Consider the following 20,431-nt stretch of genomic DNA (forward strand, 5'->3'; position numbering starts at 1 on the left):
ACAGTTAATTGTAACGTTCAGAGCCTGATAATGACGATTTAACACACAAATCGCGTCGCGATTCAATACATCGCCCTCCAGCCGCCCTGTCTCCAAGGGTCTATTGCTGCCTCGGTCACCTTATGGTCGTTCTCCTGTGTGTCTAGTTTTTCGAATCCGACGCAAAACTGACAGTTAATTGTAACGTTCAGAGCCTCTTAATGACGATGGAACACACAAATTGCGTCCCGATTCAATTCATCGTCCTCCAGGCGACTTGTCTCCAAGGGTCTATTGCTGCCTCGGGCACCTTATGGTCGATCCCCTGTAAGTCTAGATTTTCGAATCCGACGCAAAACTGACAGTGAATTGTAACGTTCAGAGCCTCTTAATGACAATGGAACACACAAATTGCGTCGCGATTCAATACATCGTCCTCCAGCCGACTTGTCTCCAAGGGTCAATTGCTGCCTCGGGCACCTTATGGTCGTTCTCCTGTGAGTCTAGTTTTTCGAATCCGACGCAAAACTGACAGTTAATTGTAACGTTCAGAGCCTGTTAATGACTATGGAACACACAAATTGCGTCGCGATACGATACATCGTCCTCCAGCCGCCTAGTCTCCAAGGGTCTGTTGCTGCCTCGGGCACCTTATGGTCGTTCACCAGTGAGTCTAGTTTTTCGAATCCGACGCAAAACTGACAGTTGATTGTAACGTTCAGAGCCTCTTAATGACGATGGAACACACAAATTGCGTCGCGAATCAATACATCGTCCGACAGCCGACCTGTCTCCAAAGGTCTCTTGCTGCCTCGGGCACCTTATGGTCGCTCTGCTGTGAGTCTAGTTTTCCAAATACGACGCATAACTGACAGCTAATTGTAACGTTCAGAGCCTCTTAATGACGATGGAACACACAAATTGCGTCGCGATTCAGTACATCGTCCTCCAGCCGACTTGTCTCCAAGGGTCTAGTGCTGCCTCGGGCACCTTATGGTCGATCTCCTGTGAGTCTAGATTTTCGAATCCGTCGCAAAACTGACAAATGTTACGTTCAGAGCCTCTTAATGACGATGGAACACACAAATCGCGTCGCGATTCAATACATCGTCCTCCAGCCGACTTGTCTCCAAGGGTCTAGTGCTGCCTCGGGCACCTTATGGTCGTTCTCCTGTGAGTCAAGATTTTCGAATCCGACGCAAAACTGACAGTTAATCGTAAGGTTCAGAGCCCCTTAATGACAATGGAACACACAAATTGCGTCGCGATTCAATACATCGTCCTCCGGCCGACCTGTCTCCAAGGGTTTATTGCTGCCTCGGGCACCTTATGGTCGATCTCCTGTGAGGCTAGATTTTCGAATCCGACGCAAAAGTGACAGTTAATTGTAACGTTCAGAGCCTGTTAATGACGATGGAACACACAAATCGCGTCGCGATTCAATACATCGTCCTCCAGCCGACTTGTCTCCAAGGGTCTAGTGCTGCCTCGGGCACCTTATGGTCGTTCTCCTGTGAGTCTAGATTTTCGAATCCGACGCAAAACTGACAGTTAATTGTAAGGTTCAGAGCCTGTTAATGACGATGGAACACACAAATCCCGTCGCGATTCAAAACATCGTCCTCCGGCCGACCTGTCTCCAAGGGTCTATTGCTGCCTCGGGCACCTTATGGTCGATCTCCTGTGAGTCTAGATTTTCGAATCCGACGCAAAACTGACAGTTAATTGTAACGTTCACAGCCTGTCAATGACGATGGAACACACAAATCGCGTCGCGATTCAATACATCGTCCTCCAGCCGACTTGTCTCCAAGGGTCTAGTGCTGCCTCGGGCACCTTATGGTCGTTCTTCTTTGAGTCTAGATTTTCGAATCCGACGCAAAACTTACAGTTAATTGTAAGGTTCAGAGCCTTTTAATGACAATGTAACACACAAATTGCGTCGCGATTCAATACATCGTCCTCCGGCCGACCTGTCTCCAAGGGTCTGTTGCTGCCTCGGGCACCTTATGGTCGATCTCCTGTGAGTCTAGATTTTCGAATCCGACGCAAAACTGTCAGTTAATTGTAACGTTCAGAGCCTCTTAATGACGATGGAACACACAAATTGCGTCGCGATTCAATACATCGTCCTCCAGCCGACCTGTCTCCAAGGGTCTATAGCTGCCTCGGGCACCTTATCGTCGTTCTCCTGTAAGTCTAGTTTTTCGAATCCGACGCAAAACTGACAGTTAATTGTAACGTTCAGAGCCTCTAAATGACCATGGAACACACAAATTGCATCGCGATTCAATACATCGTCCTCCAGCCGCCCTGTCTCCAAGCGTCTATTGCTGCCTCGGTCACCTTATGGTCGTTCTCCTGTGAGTCTAGATTTTCGAATCCGACGCAAAACTGACAGTTAATTGTAACGTTCAGAGCCTCTTAATGACGATGGAACACACAAATTGCGTCGCGATTCAATACATCGTCTTTCTGCCGACTTGTCTCCAAGGGTCTATAGCTGCCTCGGGCACCTGATCGTCGTTCTCCTGTGAGTCTAGTTTTTCGAATCCGACGCAAAACTGACAATTAATTGTAACGTTCAGAGCCTCTTAATGACGAAGGAAAACACAAATTGCGTCGAGATTCAATACATCGTCCGACAGCCGACCTGTCTCCAAAGGTCTATTGCTGCCTCGGACACCTTATGGTCGTTCTGCTGTGAGTCTAGTTTTCCGAATACGACGCGTAACTGACAGTTAATTGTAACGTTCAGAGCCTGATAATGACGATTTAACACACAAATCGCGTCGCGATTCAATACATCGCCCTCCAGCCGCCCTGTCTCCAAGGGTCTATTGCTGCCTCGGTCACCTTATGGTCGTTCTCCTGTGTGTCTAGTTTTTCGAATCCGACGCAAAACTGACAGTTAATTGTAACGTTCAGAGCCTGTTAATGACTATGGAACACACAAATTGCGTCGCGATACGATACATCGTCCTCCAGCCGCCTAGTTTCCAAGGGTCTGTTGCTGCCTCGGGCACCTAATGGTCGTTCACCAGTGAGTCTAGTTTTTCGAATCCGACGCAAAACTGACAGTTAATTGTAACGTTCAAAGCCTCTTAATGACGATGGAACACACAAATTGCGTCGCGAATCAATACATCGTCCGACAGCCGACCTGTCTCCAAAGGTCTCTTGCTGCCTCGGGCACCTTATGGTCGCTCTGCTGTGAGTCTAGTTTTCCAAATACGACGCATAACTGACAGCTAATTGTAACGTTCAGAGCCTCTTAATGACGATGGAACACACAAATTGCGTCGCGATTCAGTACATCGTCCTCCAGCCGACTTGTCTCCAAGGGTCTAGTGCTGCCTCGGGCACCTTATGGTCGATCTCCTGTGAGTCTAGATTTTCGAATCCGTCGCAAAACTGACAGTTAAATGTTACGTTCAGAGCCTCTTAATGACGATGGAACACACAAATCGCGTCGCGATTCAATACATCGTCCTCCAGCCGACTTGTCTCCAAGGGTCTAGTGCTGCCTCGGGCACCTTATGGTCGTTCTCCTGTGAGTCAAGATTTTCGAATCCGACGCAAAACTGACAGTTAATCGTAAGCTTCAGAGCCCCTTAATGACAATGGAACACACAAATTGCGTCGCGATTCAATACATCGTCCTCCGGCCGACTTGTCACCAAGGGTTTATTGCTGCCTCGGGCACCTTATGGTCGATCTCCTGTGAGTCTAGATTTTCGAATCCGACGCAAAACTGACAGTTAATTGTAACGTTCAGTGTCTGTTAATGACGATGTAACACACAAATTGCGTCGCGATTCAATACATCGTCCTCCAGCCGAGTTGTCTCCAAGGGTCTAGTGCTGCCTCGGACACCTTATGGTCGTTCTCCTGTGAGTCTAGATTTTCGAATCCGACGCAAAACTGACAGTTAATTGTAACGTTCAGAGCCTCTTAATGTCAATGGAACACACAAATTGCGTCGCGATTCAATACATCGTCCTCCGGCCGACCTGTCTCCAAGGGTCTAGTGCTGCCTCGGACACCTTATGGTCGTTCTCCTGTGAGTCTAGATTTTCGAATCCGACGCAAAACTGACAGTTAATTGTAACGTTCACAGCCTGTTAATGACGATGGAACACACAAATCGCGTCGCGATTCAATACATCGTCCTCCAGCCGACTTGTCTCCAAGGGTCTAGTGCTGCCTCGGGCACCTTATGGTCGTTCTTCTTTGAGTCTAGATTTGCGAATCGGACGCAAAACTGACAGTTAATTGTAAGGTTCAGAGCCTCTTAATGACAATGTAACACACAAATTGCGTCGCGATTCAATACATCGTCCTCCGGCCGACCTGTCTCCAAGGGTCTGTTGCTGCCTCGGGCACCAGATGGTCGATCTCCTGTGAGTCTAGATTTTCAAATTCGACGCAAAACTGACAGTTAATTGTAACGTTCAGAGCCTCTTAATGACGATGGAACACACAAATTGCGTCGCGATTCAATACATCGTCCTCCAGCCGACTTGTCTCCAAGGGTCTATAGCTGCCTCGGGCACCTTATCGTCGTTCTCCTGTAAGTCTAGTTTTTCGAATCCGACGCAAAACTGACAGTTAATTGTAACGTTCAGAGCCTCTTAATGACCATGGAACACACAAATTGCATCGCGATTCAATACATCGTCCTCCAGCCGCCCTGTCTCCAAGGGTCTATTGCTGCCTCGGTCACCTTATGGTCGTTCTCCTGTGAGTCTAGATTTTCGAATCCGACGCAAAACTGACAGTTAATTGTAACGTTCAGAGCCTCTTAATGACGATGGAACACACAAATTGCGTCGCGATTCAATACATCGTCCTTCTGCCGACTTGTCTCCAAGGGTCTATAGCTGCCTCGGGCACCTGATCGTCGTTCTCCTGTGAGTCTAGTTTTTCGAATCCGACGCAAAACTGACAATTAATTGTAACGTTCAGAGCCTCTTAATGACGATGGAACACACAAATTGCGTCGAGATTCAATACATCGTCCGACAGCCGACCTGTCTCCAAAGGTCTATTGCTGCCTCGGACACCTTATGGTCGTTCTGCTGTGAGTCTAGTTTTCCGAATACGACGCGTAACTGACAGTTAATTGTAACGTTCAGAGCCTGTTAATGACGATGGAACACACAAATCGCGTCGCGATTCAATACATCGTCCTCCAGCCGACTTGTCTCCAAGGGTCTAGTGCTGCCTCGGGCACCTTATGGTCGTTCTTCTTTGAGTCTAGATTTTCGGATCCGACGCAAAACTGACAGTTAATTGTAAGGTTCAGAGCCTCTTAATGACAATGTAACACACAAATTGCGTCGCGATTCAGTACATCGTCCTCCGGCCGACCTGTCTCCAAGGGTCTGTTGCTGCCTCGGGCACCTTATGGTCGATCTCCTGTGAGTCTAGATTTTCGAATCCGACGCGAAACTGAGAGTTAATTGTAACGTTCAGAGCCTCTTAATGACGATGGAACACACAAATTGCGTCGCGATTCAATACATCGTCCTCCAGCCGACTTGTCTCCAAGGGTCTATAGCTGCCTCGGGCACCTTATCGTCGTTCTCCTGTAAGTATAGTTTTTCGAATCCGACGCAAAACTGACAGTTAATTGTAACGTTCAGAGCCTCTTAATGACCATGGAACACACAAATCGCGTCGCGATTCAATACATCGTCCTCCAGCCGACTTGTCTCCAAGGGTCTAGTGCTGCCTCGGGCACCTTATGGTCGTTCTCCCGTGAGTCAAGATTTTCGAATCCGACGCAAAACTGACAGTTAATCGTAAGGTTCAGAGCCCCTTAATGACAATGGAACACACAAATTGCGTCGCGATTCAATACATCGTCCTCCGGCCGACCTGTCTCCAAGGGTTTATTGCTGCCTCGGGCACCTTATGGTCGATCTCCTGTGAGGCTAGATTTTCGAATCCGACGCAAAAGTGACAGTTAATTGTAACGTTCAGAGCATCTTAATGACGATGGAACACACAAATCGCGTCGCGATTCAATACATCGTCCTCCAGCCGACTTGTCTCCAAGGGTCTAGTGCTGCCTCGGGCACCTTATGGTCGTTCTCCTGTGAGTCTAGATTTTCGAATCCGACGCAAAACTGACAGTTAATTGTAAGGTTCAGAGCCTGTTAATGACGATGGAACACACAAATCCCGTCGCGATTCAAAACATCGTCCTCCGGCCGACCTGTCTCCAAGGGCCTATTGCTGCCTCGGGCACCTTATGGTCGATCTCCTGTGAGTCTAGATTTTCGAATCCGACGCAAAACTGACAGTTAATTGTAACGTTCACAGCCTGTCAATGACGATGGAACACACAAATCGCGTCGCGATTCAATACATCGTCCTCCAGCCGACTTGTCTCCAAGGGTCTAGTGCTGCCTCGGGCACCTTATGGTCGTTCTTCTTTGGGTCTAGATTTTCGAATCCGACGCAAAACTGACAGTTAATTGTAAGGTTCAGAGCCTCTTAATGACAATGTAACACACAAATTGCGTCGCGATTCAATACATCGTCCTCCGGCCGACCTGTCTCCAAGGGTCTGTTGCTGCCTCGGGCACCTTATGGTCGATCTCCTGTGAGCCTAGATTTTCGAATCCGACGCAAAACTGTCAGTTAATTGTAACGTTCAGAGCCTCTTAATGACGATGGAACACACAAATTGCGTCGCGATTCAATACATCGTCCTCCAGCCGACCTGTCTCCAAGGGTCTATAGCTGCCTCGGGCACCTTATCGTCGTTCTCCTGTAAGTCTAGTTTTTCGAATCCGACGCAAAACTGACAGTTAATTGTAACGTTCAGAGCCTCTAAATGACCATGGAACACACAAATTGCATCGCGATTCAATACATCGTCATCCAGCCGCCCTGTCTCCAAGGGTCTATTGCTGCCTCGGTCACCTTATGGTCGTTCTCCTGTGAGTCTAGATTTTCGAATCCGACGCAAAACTGACAGTTAATTGTAACGTTCAGAGCCTCTTAATGACGATGGAACACACAAATTGCGTCGCGATTCAATACATCGTCTTTCTGCCGACTTGTCTCCAAGGGTGTATAGCTGCCTCGGGCACCTGATCGTCGTTCTCCTGTGAGTCTAGTTTTTCGAATCCGACGCAAAACTGACAATTAATTGTAACGTTCAGAGCCTCTTAATGACGAAGGAAAACACAAATTGCGTCGAGATTCAATACATCGTCCGACAGCCGACCTGTCTCCAAAGGTCTATTGCTGCCTCGGACACCTTATGGTCGTTCTGCTGTGAGTCTAGTTTTCCGAATACGACGCGTAACTGACAGTTAATTGTAACGTTCAGAGCCTGATAATGACGATGTAACACACAAATCGCGTCGCGATTCAATACATCGCCCTCCAGCCGCCCTGTCTCCAAGGGTCTATTGCTGCCTCGGTCACCTTATGGTCGTTCTCCTGTGTGTCTAGTTTTTCGAATCCGACGCAAAACTGACAGTTAATTGTAACGTTCAGAGCCTGTTAATGACTATGGAACACACAAATTGCGTCGCGATACGATACATCGTCCTCCAGCCGCCTAGTTTCCAAGGGTCTGTTGCTGCCTCGGGCACCTAATGGTCGTTCACCAGTGAGTCTAGTTTTTCGAATCCGACGCAAAACTGACAGTTAATTGTAACGTTCAAAGCCTCTTAATGACGATGGATCACACAAATTGCGTCGCGAATCAATACATCGTCCGACAGCCGATCTGTCTCCAAAGGTCTCTTGCTGCCTCGGGCACCTTATGGTCGCTCTGCTGTGAGTCTAGTTTTCCAAATACGACGCATAACTGACAGCTAATTGTAACGTTCAGAGCCTCTTAATGACGATGGAACACACAAATTGCGTCGCGATTCAGTACATCGTCCTCCAGCCGACTTGTCTCCAAGGGTCTAGTGCTGCCTCGGGCACCTTATGGTCGATCTCCTGTGAGTCTAGATTTTCGAATCCGTCGCAAAACTGACAGTTAAATGTTACGTTCAGAGCCTCTTAATGACGATGGAACACACAAATCGCGTCGCGATTCAATACATCGTCCTCCAGCCGACTTGTCTCCAAGGGTCTAGTGCTGCCTCGGGCACCTTATGGTCGTTCTCCTGTGAGTCAAGATTTTCGAATCCGACGCAAAACTGACAGTTAATCGTAAGCTTCAGAGCCCCTTAATGACAATGGAACACACAAATTGCGTCGCGATTCAATACATCGTCCTCCGGCCGACTTGTCACCAAGGGTTTATTGCTGCCTCGGGCACCTTATGGTCGATCTCCTGTGAGTCTAGATTTTCGAATCCGACGCAAAACTGACAGTTAATTGTAACGTTCAGTGTCTGTTAATGACGATGTAACACACAAATTGCGTCGCGATTCAATACATCGTCCTCCAGCCGAGTTGTCTCCAAGGGTCTAGTGCTGCCTCGGACACCTTATGGTCGTTCTCCTGTGAGTCTAGATTTTCGAATCCGACGCAAAACTGACAGTTAATTGTAACGTTCAGAGCCTCTTAATGTCAATGGAACACACAAATTGCGTCGCGATTCAATACATCGTCCTCCGGCCGACCTGTCTCCAAGGGTCTAGTGCTGCCTCGGACACCTTATGGTCGTTCTCCTGTGAGTCTAGATTTTCGAATCCGACGCAAAACTGACAGTTAATTGTAACGTTCACAGCCTGTTAATGACGATGGAACACACAAATCGCGTCGCGATTCAATACATCGTCCTCCAGCCGACTTGTCTCCAAGGGTCTAGTGCTGCCTCGGGGACCTTATGGTCGTTCTTCTTTGAGTCTAGATTTGCGAATCCGACGCAAAACTGACAGTTAATTGTAAGGTTCAGAGCCTCTTAATGACAATGTAACACACAAATTGCGTCGCGATTCAATACATCGTCCTCCGGCCGACCTGTCTCCAAGGGTCTGTTGCTGCCTCGGGCACCAGATGGTCGATCTCCTGTGAGTCTAGATTTTCAAATTCGACGCAAAACTGACAGTTAATTGTAACGTTCAGAGCCTCTTAATGACGATGGAACACACAAATTGCGTCGCGATTCAATACATCGTCCTCCAGCCGACTTGCCTCCAAGGGTCTATAGCTGCCTCGGGCACCTTATCGTCGTTCTCCTGTAAGTCTAGTTTTTCGAATCCGACGCAAAACTGACAGTTAATTGTAACGTTCAGAGCCTCTTAATGACCATGGAACACACAAATTGCATCGCGATTCAATACATCGTCCTCCAGCCGCCCTGTCTCCAAGGGTCTATTGCTGCCTCGGTCACCTTATGGTCGTTCTCCTGTGAGTCTAGATTTTCGAATCCGACGCAAAACTGACAGTTAATTGTAACGTTCAGAGCCTCTTAATGACGATGGAACACACAAATTGCGTCGCGATTCAATACATCGTCCTTCTGCCGACTTGTCTCCAAGGGTCTATAGCTGCCTCGGGCACCTGATCGTCGTTCTCCTGTGAGTCTAGTTTTTCGAGTCCGACGCAAAACTGACAATTAATTGTAACGTTCAGAGCCTCTTAATGACGAAGGAAAACACAAATTGCGTCGAGATTCAATACATCGTCCGACAGCCGACCTGTCTCCAAAGGTCTATTGCTGCCTCGGACACCTTATGGTCGTTCTGCTGTGAGTCTAGTTTTCCGAATACGACGCGTAACTGACAGTTAATTGTAACGTTCAGAGCCTGTTAATGACGATGGAACACACAAATCGCGTCGCGATTCAATACATCGTCCTCCAGCCGACTTGTCTCCAAGGGTCTAGTGCTGCCTCGGGCACCTTATGGTCGTTCTTCTTTGAGTCTAGATTTTCGGATCCGACGCAAAACTGACAGTTAATTGTAAGGTTCAGAGCCTCTTAATGACAATGTAACACACAAATTGCGTCGCGATTCAGTACATCGTCCTCCGGCCGACCTGTCTCCAAGGGTCTGTTGCTGCCTCGGGCACCTTATGGTCGATCTCCTGTGAGTCTAGATTTTCGAATCCGACGCGAAACTGAGAGTTAATTGTAACGTTCAGAGCCTCTTAATGACGATGGAACACACAAATTGCGTCGCGATTCAATACATCGTCCTCCAGCCGACTTGTCGCCAAGGGTCTATAGCTGCCTCGGGCACCTTATCGTCGTTCTCCTGTAAGTATAGTTTTTCGAATCCGACGCAAAACTGACAGTTAATTGTAACGTTCAGAGCCTCTTAATGACGATGGAACACACAAATCGCGTCGCGATTCAATACATCGTCCTCCAGCCGACTTGTCTCCAAGGGTCTAGTGCTGCCTCGGGCACCTTATGGTCGTTCTCCTGTGAGTCAAGATTTTCGAATCCGACGCAAAACTGACAGTTAATCGTAAGGTTCAGAGCCCCTTAATGACAATCGAACACACAAATTGCGTCGCGATTCAATACATCGTCCTCCGGCCGACCTGTCTCCAAGGGTTTATTGCTGCCTCGGGCACCTTATGGTCGATCTCCTGTGAGGCTAGATTTTCGAATCCGACGCAAAACTGACAGTTAATTGTAACGTTCAGAGCCTGTTAATGACGATGGAACACACAAATCGCGTCGCGATTCAATACATCGTCCTCCAGCCGACTTGTCTCCAAGGGTCTAGTGCTGCCTCGGGCACCTTATGGTCGTTCTCCTGTGAGTCTAGATTTTCGAATCCGACGCAAAACTGACAGTTGTAAGGTTCAGAGCCTGTTAATGACGATGGAACACACAAATCCCGTCGCGATTCAAAACATCGTCCTCCGGCCGACCTGTCTCCAAGGGTCTATTGCTGCCTCGTGCACCTTATGGTCGATCTCCTGTGAGTCTAGATTTTCGAATCCGACGCAAAACTGGCAGTTAATTGTAACGTTCACAGCCTGTCAATGACGATGGAACACACAACTCGCGTCGCGATTCAATACATCGTCCTCCAGCCGACTTGTCTCCAAGGGTCTAGTGCTGCCTCGGGCACCTTATGGTCGTTCTTCTTTGAGTCTAGATTTTCGAATCCGACGCAAAACTGACAGTTAATTGTAAGGTTCAGAGCCTCTTAATGACAATGTAACACACAAATTGCGTCGCGATTCAATACATCGTCCTCCGGCCGACCTGTCTCCAAGGGTCTGTTGCTGCCTCGGGCACCTTATGGTCGATCTCCTGTGAGTCTAGATTTTCGAATCCGACGCAAAACTGTCAGTTAATTGTAACGTTCAGAGCCTCTTAATGACGATGGAACACACAAATTGCGTCGCGATTCAATACATCGTCCTCCAGCCGACCTGTCTCCAAGGGTCTATAGCTGCCTCGGGCACCTTATCGTCGTTCTCCTGTAAGTCTAGTTTTTCGAATCCGACGCAAAACTGACAGTTAATTGTAACGTTCAGAGCCTCTAAATGACCATGGAACACACAAATTGCATCGCGATTCAATACATCGTCCTCCAGCCGCCCTGTCTCCAAGGGTCTATTGCTGCCTCTGTCACCTTATGGTCGTTCTCCTGTGAGTCTAGATTTTCGAATCCGACGCAAAACTGACAGTTAATTGTAACGTTCAGAGCCTCTTAATGACGATGGAACACACAAATTGCGTCGCGATTCAATACATCGTCTTTCTGCCGACTTGTCTCCAAGGGTCTATAGCTGCCTCGGGCACCTGATCGTCGTTCTCCTGTGAGTCTAGTTTTTCGAATCCGACGCAAAACTGACAATTAATTGTAACGTTCAGAGCCTCTTAATGACGAAGGAAAACACAAATTGCGTCGAGATTCAATACATCGTCCGACAGCCGACCTGTCTCCAAAGGTCTATTGCTGCCTCGGACACCTTATGGTCGTTCTGCTGTGAGTCTAGTTTTCCGAATACGACGCGTAACTGACAGTTAATTGTAACGTTCAGAGCCTGATAATGACGATTTAACACACAAATCGCGTCGCGATTCAATACATCGCCCTCCAGCCGCCCTGTCTCCAAGGGTCTATTGCTGCCTCGGTCACCTTATGGTCGTTCTCCTGTGTGTCTAGTTTTTCGAATCCGAAGCAAAACTGACAGTTAATTGTAACGTTCAGAGCCTGTTAATGACTATGGAACACACAAATTGCGTCGCGATACGATACATCGTCCTCCAGCCGCCTAGTTTCCAAGGGTCTGTTGCTGCCTCGAGCACCTAATGGTCGTTCACCAGTGAGTCTAGTTTTTCGAATCCGACGCAAAACTGACAGTTAATTGTAACGTTCAAAGCCTCTTAATGACGATGGAACACACAAATTGCGTCGCGAATCAATACATCGTTCTCCGGCCGACCTGTCTCCAAGGGTCTGTTGCTGCCTCGGGCACCAGATGGTCGATCTCCTGTGAGTCTAGATTTTCAAATTCGACGCAAAACTGACAGTTAATTGTAACGTTCAGAGCCTCTTAATGACGATGGAACACACAAATTGCGTCGCGATTCAATACATCGTCCTCCAGCCGACTTGTCTCCAAGGGTCTAGTGCTGCCTCGGGCACCTTATGGTCGTTCTCCTGTGAGTCAAGATTTTCGAATCCGACGCAAAACTGACAGTTAATCGTAAGCTTCAGAGCCCCTTAATGACAATGGAACACACAAATTGCGTCGCGATTCAATACATCGTCCTCCGGCCGACTTGTCACCAAGGGTTTATTGCTGCCTCGGGCACCTTATGGTCGATCTCCTGTGAGTCTAGATTTTCGAATCCGACGCAAAACTGACAGTTAATTGTAACTTTCAGTGTCTGTTAATGACGATGTAACACACAAATTGCGTCGCGATTCAATACATCGTCCTCCAGCCGAGTTGTCTCCAAGGGTCTAGTGCTGCCTCGGACACCTTATGGTCGTTCTCCTGTGAGTCTAGATTTTCGAATCCGACGCAAAACTGACAGTTAATTGTAACGTTCAGAGCCTCTTAATGTCAATGGAACACACAAATTGCGTCGCGATTCAATACATCGTCCTCCGGCCGACCTGTCTCCAAGGGTCTAGTGCTGCCTCGGACACCTTATGGTCGTTCTCCTGTGAGTCTAGATTTTCGAATCCGACGCAAAACTGACAGTTAATTGTAACGTTCACAGCCTGTTAATGACGATGGAACACACAAATCGCGTCGCGATTCAATACATCGTCCTCCAGCCGACTTGTCTCCAAGGGTCTAGTGCTGCCTCGGGCACCTTATGGTCGTTCTTCTTTGAGTCTAGATTTGCGAATCCGACGCAAAACTGACAGTTAATTGTAAGGTTCAGAGCCTCTTAATGACAATGTAACACACAAATTGCGTCGCGATTCAATACATCGTCCTCCGGCCGACCTGTCTCCAAGGGTCTGTTGCTGCCTCGGTCACCTTATGGTCGTTCTCCTGTGAGTCTAGATTTTCGAATCCGACGCAAAACTGACAGTTAATTGTAACGTTCAGAGCCTCTTAATGACGATGGAACACACAAATTGCGTCGCGATTCAATACATCGTCCTTCTGCCGACTTGTCTCCAAGGGTCTATAGCTGCCTCGGGCACCTGATCGTCGTTCTCCTGTGAGTCTAGTTTTTCGAATCCGACGCAAAACTGACAATTAATTGTAACGTTCAGAGCCTCTTAATGACGAAGGAAAACACAAATTGCGTCGAGATTCAATACATCGTCCGACAGCCGACCTGTCTCCAAAGGTCTATTGCTGCCTCGGACACCTTATGGTCGTTCTGCTGTGAGTCTAGTTTTCCGAATACGACGCGTAACTGACAGTTAATTGTAACGTTCAGAGCCTGTTAATGACGATGGAACACACAAATCGCGTCGCGATTCAATACATCGTCCTCCAGCCGACTTGTCTCCAAGGGTCTAGTGCTGCCTCGGGCACCTTATGGTCGTTCTTCTTTGAGTCTAGATTTTCGGATCCGACGCAAAACTGACAGTTAATTGTAAGGTTCAGAGCCTCTTAATGACAATGTAACACACAAATTGCGTCGCGATTCAGTACATCGTCCTCCGGCCGACCTGTCTCCAAGGGTCTGTTGCTGCCTCGGGCACCTTATGGTCGATCTCCTGTGAGTCTAGATTTTCGAATCCGACGCGAAACTGAGAGTTAATTGTAACGTTCAGAGCCTCTTAATGACGATGGAACACACAAATTGCGTCGCGATTCAATACATCGTCCGACAGCCGACTTGTCTCCAAGGGTCTATAGCTGCCTCGGGCACCTTATCGTCGTTCTCCTGTAAGTATAGTTTTTCGAATCCGACGCAAAACTGACAGTTAATTGTAACGTTCAGAACCTCTTAATGACCATGGAACACACAACTTGCATCGCGATTCAATACATCGTCCTCCAGCCGCCCTGTCTCCAAGGGTCTATTGCTGCCTCGGTCACCTTATGGTCGTTCTCCTGTGAGTCTAGATTTTCGAATCCGACGCAAAACTGACAGTTAATTGTAACGTTCAGAGCCTCTTAATGACGATGGAACACACAAATTGCGTCGCGATTCAATACATCGTCCTCCAGCCGACTTGTCTCCAAGGGTCTGTAGCTGCCTCGGGCACCTTATGGTCGTTCTCCTGTGAGTCAAGATTTTCGAATCCGACGCAAAACTGACAGTTAATCGTAAGGTTCAGAGCCCCTTAATGACAATGGAACACACAAATTGCGTCGCAATTCAATACATCGTCCTCCGGCCGACCTGTCTCCAAGGGTTTATTGCTGCCTCGGGCACTTATGGTCGACCTCCTGTGAGTCTAGATTTTCGAATCCGACGCAAAAGTGACAGTTAATTGTAACGTTCAGAGCCTGTTAATGACGATGGAACACACAAATCGCGTCGCGATTCAATACATCGTCCTCCGGCCGACCTGTCTCCAAGGGTCTAGTGCTGCCTCGGGCACCTTATGGTCGTTCTCCTGTGAGACTACATTTTCGAAACCGACGCAACACTGACAGTTAATCGTAAGGTTCAGAGCCTCTTAATGACAATGGAACACACTAATTGCGTCGCGATTGAGTACATCGTCCTCCGGCCGACCTGTCCCCCAGGGTCTATTGCTGCCTCGGGCACCTTATGGTCGATCTCCTGTGAGTCTAGATTTTCGAATCCGACGCAAAACTGACAGTTAATTGTAACGTTCAGAGTCTGTTAATGACGATGTAACACACAAATTGCGTCGCGATTCAATACATCGTCCTCCAGCCGAGTTGTCTCCAAGGGTCTAGTGCTGCCTCGGAAACCTTATGGTCGTTCTCCTGTGAGTCTAGATTTTCGAATCCGACGCAAAACTGACAGTTAATTGTAACGTTCAGAGCCTCTTAATGACAATGGAACACACAAATTGCGTCGCGATTCAATACATCGTCCTCCGGCCGACCTGTCTCCAAGGGTCTAGTGCTGCCTCGGACACCTAATGGTCGTTCTCCTGTGAGTCTAGATTTTCGAATCCGACGCAAAACTGACAGTTAATTGTAACGTCACAGCCTGTTAATGACGATGGAACACACAAATCGCGTCGCGATTCAATACATCGTCCTCCAGCCGACTTGTCTCCAAGGGTCTAGTGCTGCCTCGGGCACCTTATGGTCGTTCTTCTTTGAGTCTAGATTTTCGGATCCGACGCAAAACTGACAGTTAATTGTAAGGTTCAGAGCCTCCTAATGACAATGTAACACACAAATTGCGTCGCGATTCAATACATCGTCCTCCGGCCGACCTGTCTCCAAGGGTCTGTTGCTGCCTCGGGCACCTTATGGTCGATCTCCTGTGAGTCTAGATTTTCGAATCCGACGCGAAACTGACAGTTAATTGCAACGTTCAGAGCCTCTTAATGACGATGGAACACACAAATTTCGTCCCGATCAATACATCGTCCTCCAGGCGACTTGTCTCCAAGGGTCTATTGTTGCCTCGGGCACCTTATGGTCGATCTCCTGTAAGTCTAGATTTTCGAATCCGACGCAAAAGTGACAGTGAATTGTAACGTTCAGAGCCTCTTAATGACAATGGAACACACAAATTGCGTCGCGATTCAATACATCGTTCTCCAGCCGACTTGTCTCCAAGGGTCTATTGCTGCCTCGGGCACCTTATGGTCGTTCTCCTGTGAGTCTAGTTTTTCGAATCCGACGCAAAACTGACAGTTAATTGTAACGTTCAGAGCCTGTTAATGACTATGGAACACACAAATTGCGTCGCGATACGATACATCGTCCTCCAGCCGCCTAGTTTCCAAGGGTCTGTTGCTGCCTCGGGCACCTTATGGTCGTTCACTAGTGAGTCTAGTTTTTCGAATCCGACGCAAAACTGACAGTTAATTGTAACGTTCAAAGCCTCTTAATGACGATGGAACACACAAATTGCGTCGCGAATCAATACATCGTCCGACAGCCGACCTGTCTCCAAAGGTCTCTTGCTGCCTCGGGCACCTTATGGTCGCTCTGCTGTGAGTCTAGTTTTCCAAATACGACGCATAACTGACAGCTAATTGTAACGTTCAGAGCCTCTTAATGACGATGGAACACACAAATTGCGTCGCGATTCAGTACATCGTCCTCCAGCCGACTTGTCTCCAAGGGTCTAGTGCTGCCTCGGGCACCTTATGGTCGATCTCCTGTGAGTCTAGATTTTCGAATCCGTCGCAAAACTGACAGTTAAATGTTACGTTCAGAGCCTCTTAATGACGATGGAACACACAAATTGCGTCGCGATTCAATACATCGTCCTCCGGCCGACTTGTCACCAAGGGTTTATTGCTGCCTCGGGCACCTTATGGTCGATCTCCTGTGAGTCTAGATTTTCGAATCCGACGCAAAACTGACAGTTAATTGTAACGTTCAGTGTCTGTTAATGACGATGTAACACACAAATTGCGTCGCGATTCAATACATCGTCCTCCAGCCGAGTTGTCTCCAAGGGTCTAGTGCTGCCTCGGACACCTTATGGTCGATCTCCTGTGAGTCTAGATTTTCGAATCCGACGCAAAACTGACAGTTAATTGTAACGTTCAGAGCCTCTTAATGACCATGGAACACACAAATTGCGTCGCGATTCAATACATCGTCCTCCGGCCGACCTGTCTCCAAGGGTCTAGTGCTGGCTCGGACACCTTATGGTCGTTCTCCTGTGAGTCTAGATTTTCGAATCCGACGCAAAACTGACAGTTAATTGTAACGTTCACAGCCTGTTAATGACGATGGAACACACAAATCGCGTCGCGATTCAATACATCGTCCTCCAGCCGACTTGTCTCCAAGGGTCTAGTGCTGCCTCGGGCACCTTATGGTCGTTCTTCTTTGAGTCTAGATTTGCGAATCCGACGCAAAACTGACAGTTAATTGTAAGGTTCAGAGCCTCTTAATGACAATGTAACACACAAATTGCGTCGCGATTCAATACATCGTCCTCCGGCCGACCTGTCTCCAAGGGTCTGTTGCTGCCTCGGGCACCAGATGGTCGATCTCCTGTGAGTCTAGATTTTCAAATTCGACGCAAAACTGACAGTTAATTGTAACGTTCAGAGCCTCTTAATGACGATGGAACACACAAATTGCGTCGCGATTCAATACATCGTCCTCCAGCCGACTTGTCTCCAAGGGTCTATAGCTGCCTCGGGCACCTTATCGTCGTTCTCCTGTAAGTCTAGTTTTTCGAATCCGACGCAAAACTGACAGTTAATTGTAACGTTCAGAGCCTCTTAATGACCATGGAACACACAAATTGCATCGCGATTCAATACATCGTCCTCCAGCCGCCCTGTCTCCAAGGGTCTATTGCTGCCTCGGTCACCTTATGGTCGTTCTCCTGTGAGTCTAGATTTTCGAATCCGACGCAAAACTGACAGTTAATTGTAACGTTCAGAGCCTCTTAATGACGATGGAACACACAAATTGCGTCGCGATTCAATACATCGTCCTTCTGCCGACTTGTCTCCAAGGGTCTATAGCTGCCTCGGGCACCTGATCGTCGTTCTCCTGTGAGTCTAGTTTTTCGAATCCGACGCAAAACTGACAATTAATTGTAACGTTCAGAGCCTCTTAATGACGAAGGAAAACACAAATTGCGTCGAGATTCAATACATCGTCCGACAGCCGACCTGTCTCCAAAGGTCTATTGCTGCCTCGGACACCTTATGGTCGTTCTGCTGTGAGTCTAGTATTTCGGATACGACGCGTAACTGACAGTTAATTGTAACGTTCAGAGCCTGTTAATGACGATGGAACACACAAATCGCGTCGCGATTCAATACATCGTCCTCCAGCCGACTTGTCTCCAAGGGTCTAGTGCTGCCTCGGGCACCTTATGGTCGTTCTTCTTTGAGTCTAGATTTTCGGATCCGACGCAAAACTGACAGTTAATTGTAAGGTTCAGAGCCTCTTAATGACAATGTAACACACAAATTGCGTCGCGATTCAGTACATCGTCCTCCGGCCGACCTGTCTCCAAGGGTCTGTTGCTGCCTCGGGCACCTTATGGTCGATCTCCTGTGAGTCTAGATTTTCGAATCCGACGCGAAACTGAGAGTTAATTGTAACGTTCAGAGCCTCTTAATGACGATGGAACACACAAATTGCGTCGCGATTCAATACATCGTCCTCCAGCCGACTTGTCTCCAAGGGTCTATAGCTGCCTCGGGCACCTTATCGTCGTTCTCCTGTAAGTATAGTTTTTCGAATCCGACGCAAAACTGACAGTTAATTGTAACGTTCAGAGCCTCTTAATGACCATGGAACACACAACTTGCATCGCGATTCAATACATCGTCCTCCAGCCGCCCTGTCTCCAAGGGTCTATTGCTGCCTCGGTCACCTTATGGTCGTTCTCCTGTGAGTCTAGATTTTCGAATCCGACGCAAAACTGACAGTTAATTGTAACGTTCAGAGCCTCTTAATGACGATGGAACACACAAATTGCGTCGCGATTCAATACATCGTCCTCCAGCCGACTTGTCTCCAAGGGTCTGTAGCTGCCTCGGGCACCTTATGGTCGTTCTCCTGGGAGTCTAGATTTTCGAATCCGACGCAAAAGTGACAGTTAATTGTAACGTTCAGAGCCTGTTAATGACGATGGAACACACAAATCGCGTCGCGATTCAATACATCGTCATCCGGCCGACCTGTCTCCAAGGGTCTAGTGCTGCCTCGGGCACCTTATGGTCGTTCCCTGTGAGTCTACATTTTCGAAACCGACGCAACACTGACAGTTAATCGTAAGGTTCAGAGCCTCTTAATGACAATGGAACACACTAATTGCGTCGCGATTGAGTACATCGTCCTCCGGCCGACCTGTCCCCCAGGGTCTATTGCTGCCTCGGGCACCTTATGGTCGATCTCCTGTGAGTCTAGATTTTCGAATCCGACGCAAAACTGACAGTTAATTGTAACGTTCAGAGTCTGTTAATGACGATGTAACACACAAATTGCGTCGCGATTCAATACATCGTCCTCCAGCCGAGTTGTCTCCAAGGGTCTAGTGCTGCCTCGGAAACCTTATGGTCGTTCTCCTGTGAGTCCAGATTTTCGAATCCGACGCAAAACTGACAGTTAATTGTAACGTTCAGAGCCTCTTAATGACAATGGAACACACAAATTGCGTCGCGATTCAATACATCGTCCTCCGGCCGACCTGTCTCCAAGGGTCTAGTGGTGCCTCGGACACCTAATGGTCGTTCTCCTGTGAGTCTAGATTTTCGAATCCGACGCAAAACTGACAGTTAATTGTAACGTCACAGCCTGTTAATGACGATGGAACACACAAATCGCGTCGCGATTCAATACATCGTCCTCCAGCCGACTTGTCTCCAAGGGTCTAGTGCTGCCTCGGGCACCTTATGGTCGTTCTTCTTTGAGTCTAGATTTTCGGATCCGACGCAAAACTGACAGTTAATTGTAAGGTTCAGAGCCTCTTAATGACAATGTAACACACAAATTGCGTCGCGATTCAATACATCGTCCTCCGGCCGACCTGTCTCCAAGGGTCTGTTGCTGCCTCGGGCACCTTATGGTCGATCTCCTGTGAGTCTAGATTTTCGAATCCGACGCGAAACTGACAGTTAATTGTAACGTTCTGAGCCTCTTAATGACGATGGAACACACAAATTGCGTCGCGATTCAATACATCGTCCTCCAGCCGACTTGTCTCCAAGGGTCTATAGCTGCCTCGGGCACCTTATCGTCGTTCTCCTGTAAGTCTAGTTTTTCGAATCCGACGCAAAACTGACAGTTAATTGTAACGTTCAGAGCCTCTTAATGACCATGGAACACACAACTTGCATCGCGATTCAATACATCGTCCTCCAGCCGTCCTGTCTCCAAGGGTCTATTGCTGCCTCGGTCACCTTATGGTCGTTCTCCTGTGAGTCTAGATTTTCGAATCCGACGCAAAACTGACAGTTAATTGTAACGTTCAGAGCCTCTTAATGACGATGGAACA

The sequence above is a fragment of the Schistocerca nitens genome, chromosome 2 (assembly GCF_023898315.1).
Source record: "Schistocerca nitens isolate TAMUIC-IGC-003100 chromosome 2, iqSchNite1.1, whole genome shotgun sequence".
Lineage (NCBI taxonomy): Eukaryota > Metazoa > Arthropoda > Insecta > Orthoptera > Acrididae > Schistocerca > Schistocerca nitens.